The 3,723-nt window shown below is 57.3% G+C and overlaps 1 long non-coding RNA gene across 2 annotated transcripts; it reads left to right on the top strand.

Moving 5' to 3' along the window:
- The first annotated feature begins 1,327 nt into the window (after positions 1-1,327).
- Positions 1,328-3,260, top strand: LOC125720021 (uncharacterized). Of its 2 annotated transcripts, none has more exons than XR_007385335.1 (3): positions 1,328-1,698; positions 2,279-2,298; positions 3,179-3,260. It is a non-coding gene; the product is annotated as an uncharacterized LOC125720021 (long non-coding RNA). The 2 variants fall into 2 exon arrangements; XR_007385334.1 differs by lacking the exon at positions 3,179-3,260 and adding an exon at positions 2,359-2,449.
- Positions 3,261-3,723: the final 463 nt, after the last annotated feature.

Here is a 3,723-nt window from a genome sequence, read left to right as displayed (position 1 = left end):
GAAACTGTAATCGGGGGTGGGGTCCCCTTTACGTCACCTGACACTTGACTCCCCATGTACCTAAAAGGAAGCATACAAACGCTTAGAAACACGTTTTTTTTTTTTTTTTTTTAAATTTATCGAGTTTGTAGTTATGAGTGGTGGTAGCTCATAACGTCAACATAAGTTCTGGAAACCTAAAATGTGGTGTGTGTTGTTTTCGTGAGTCAGGCAAAAAAAATATCTCTGCAGAGCTATTGGATGTGCAGGTCACGGGAATGCGTGAGAGAATCACAAGGTCATGATGTCAGTGTTGCTATGGTGCCCGTGGATACGATGTCACGTCTACCTAATTTTTCAGTTTTTTTTTTTTTTTTTTATTTGTTGGACAGGGAAATATGTGAAAATTTAGGTCACAATATGTCATAAATAGGCTCAGAAGCTGATGTATTCTGTCAATTTTCTGTCCATCTCTTCCGATTTGAAGTGGGAACCTCGTTTTGGATGCTGTCATGGATATTTTAACATAGTTCAGACGTGATTATGTTCAGTTCAGTTCTGTTCTTCATGCTTGCAGTCGTGCACCATATGTGAGCATCTCACAAATAACTGATGAGGATGTGCGTTTGAACAGTCTGCCCACAGTTGGTTGTACGCTGCTGTTGTGATGGCACAGTGAACAAAGAAAACACGTCATATGCATTCAAAAATATCTCTGTTGTGTGAGTGACAGAATTAGCCAATATTAATATTCACCGGGGTGTGTGTTAGATTAATTCTAGGGGCGTCTATGTGCTGGTGTTGATCCAGGTCACCGGCTTTGGGTTTACAAAGATAATCACTTCAGAATATTTATCAGACTGCCTGGGTATAGCGACCTGACACTGAGATCTGTAGACAGTCAAAAAGGTCGGCCTTCAGTCTTTGTCCTAAAGCTAAAATTACTGCAAAACACGTTGCGTATCCCCTTGCCTTTGGAAATAAATGGATAGTAAATATCAATAAATGAATGAGGAATACATTAACCTTCCTTGCACCAAGCGTTACGTGCATATATGTTTTGTATGTTGTTTTAGATGTTAGGATTGAGATGATGCTTTAGTGAGCTGTGGAGTCTCTTGGTCCTGACTATGAACTTACATCAAGCTTTGTTTTTCTTTATTCCATGGAGACTCCAGTTCTTGCTTTGGAAGCTCTGCTTTGAGGTATTTGTGAGGTATTCGTGTGGGGGACCGGGTAGCTCTGTGACACACGGGGCGATGCTGGGTTGGCTTGAAAAGCAGCTCATTAAAAATAGAACAGCAACGTAATGAGTTAAACAGGTTGGTCGCTATCGCGGGCTGTTATGTATAGCAAAGGGTCCATATGCTGTGCCAGTGCCAGAGATGCTGGAACGGGAACCGGGGTGGCTGCTCCTGTGTTTGCTTGGGAACTCGCTCTCCCCTGAGCAACGAGACACCGGGAGGGTGAGCAGGAGCCGGGCAGATCCGGACAGGCCCGGTCCTGCTGGCCCCGCCGCGGGGAGGGCGGGCCATCGAACCCGGACTCGCGTCCGCTTGTGATTTTGGGTGTCAAAAGTGTGAGTCCGGCCTCTGGGGTCCGCATAGCAACAGCGAGCGTAGGACAGAGGCCAGGTGGGGCAGGGGCGTGGCCGGGTGTTACCAGGCATGGCAGGTAAGGCGTGGCGTGGTATGGCGAGGTAGGGCGTGCAGTGGCGAGGTAGGGCGTGCAGTGGCGAGGTAGGGCGCAGCATGGTGAGGTAGGGTGCAGCATGGCGAGGTAGGGCATGCAGTGGCGAGGTAGGGCGTGCAGTGGCGAGGTAGGGCGTGCAGTGGCGAGGTAGGGCGCCGCATGGTGAGGTAGGGCGCAGCATGGCGAGGTAGGGCATGCAGTGGCGAGGTAGGGCGTGCAGTGGCGAGGTGGGGCGCAGCATGGCGAGGTAGGGCATGCAGTGGCGAGGTAGGGCGTGCAGTGGCGAGGTAGGGCGCAGCATGGTGAGGTAGGGCGTAGCATTGCGAGGTAGGGCGTGCAGTGGCCAGGTAGGGCGCAGCATGGTGAGGTAGGGCGTGCAGTGGCCAGGTAGGGCGCAGCATGGTGAGGTAGGGCGCAGCATGGTGAGGTAGGGCGTGCAGTGGCGAGGTAGGGCGCAGCATGGTGAGGTAGGGCGCAGCATGGTGAGGTAGGGCGTGCAGTGGCGAGGTAGGGCGCAGCATGGTGAGGTAGGGCGCAGCATGGTGAGGTAGGGCACAGCATGGTGAGGTAGGGCGCAGCATGGTGAGGTAGGGCGTGCAGTGGCGAGGTAGGGCGCAGCATGGCGAGGTAGGGCGCAGCATGGTGAGGTAGGGCGCAGCATGGTGAGGTAGGGCGTGCAGTGGCGAGGTAGGGCGCAGCATGGCGAGGTAGGGCGTGCAGTGGCGAGGTAGGGCGCAGCATGGTGAGGTAGGGCGCAGCATGGTGAGGTAGGGCGCAGCATGGTGAGGTAGGGCGTGCAGTGGCGAGGTAGGGCGTGCAGTGGCGAGGTAGGGCGTGCAGTGGCGAGGTAGGGCGCAGCATGGTGAGGTAGGGCGCAGCATGGTGAGGTAGGGCGCAGCATGGTGAGGTAGGGCGCAGCATGGCGAGGTAGGGCGTGCAGTGGCAAGGTAGGGTGCAGCATGGAGAGGTAGGGCGCAGCATGGCGAGGTAGGGCACAGCATGGTGAGGTAGGGCGTGCCGTGGCAAGGTAGGGTGCAGCATGGTGAGGTAGGGCGTGCCGTGGCAAGGTAGGGCGCAGCATGGCGAGGTAGGGCGCAGCATGGTGAGGTAGGGCGTGCCGTGGCAAGGTAGGGCACAGCATGGTGAGGTAGGGCGTGCCGTGGCAAGGTAGGGCGCAGCATGGCGAGGTAGGGCGCAGCATGGTGAGGTAGGGCGTGCAGTGGCGAGGTAGGGCGCAGCATGGCGAGGTAGGGCGTGCAGTGGCGAGGTAGGGCGCAGCATGGTGAGGTAGGGCGTGCCGTGGCAAGGTAGGGTACAGCATGGCGAGGTAGGGCGCAGCATGGTGAGGTAGGGCGTGCAGTGGCGAGGTAGGGCGCAGCATGGTGAGGTAGGGCGTGCAGTGGCGAGGTAGGGCGCAGCATGGTGAGGTAGGGCGTGCAGTGGCGAGGTAGGGCGCAGCATGGTGAGGTAGGGCGCAGCATGGTGAGGTAGGGCGTGCAGTGGCGAGGTAGGGCGCAGCATGGCGAGGTAGGGCGTGCAGTGGCGAGGTAGGGCGCAGCATGGTGAGGTAGGGCGCAGCATGGTGAGGTAGGGCGTGCAGTGGCGAGGTAGGGCGCAGCATGGCGAGGTAGGGCGTGCAGTGGCGAGGTAGGGCGCAGCATGGTGAGGTAGGGCGTGCAGTGGCCGGGTGTGACCAGACAGGGTAGGGCGTGGTGTGGCCGGGTGTGACCAGACAGGGTAGGGCGTGGTGTGGCCGGGTGTGACCAGACAGGGTAGGGCGTGGTGTGGCCGGGTGTGACCAGACAGGGTAGGGCGTGGTGTGGTGCCCCCAAATTCCCTGCATACAGATGAGCCAGTGGCGCCTGCACGCCCGCTTATCTGGCGGACACAGGTCTGCAGCCATCAGCACACCATATCAGGGGGGCTGCCAGCCTGCTGGGGGGTGTTATCTTCTGCCGGGACACGGCAGCATGCGTGTGGCACCGTGTGTCGGTTATAAACGTCTACCTTGAAAAGCACCACGATTAGCTGAGACTCTCCCCCCCCCGTCTC

This window comes from Brienomyrus brachyistius, chromosome 24 (genome assembly GCF_023856365.1).
Source record: "Brienomyrus brachyistius isolate T26 chromosome 24, BBRACH_0.4, whole genome shotgun sequence".
Classification (NCBI taxonomy): Eukaryota; Metazoa; Chordata; class Actinopteri; order Osteoglossiformes; family Mormyridae; genus Brienomyrus; species Brienomyrus brachyistius.
The sequence above is the reverse complement of the archived record's forward strand: the minus strand, read 5'-3'. Positions and strand labels throughout refer to the sequence as shown.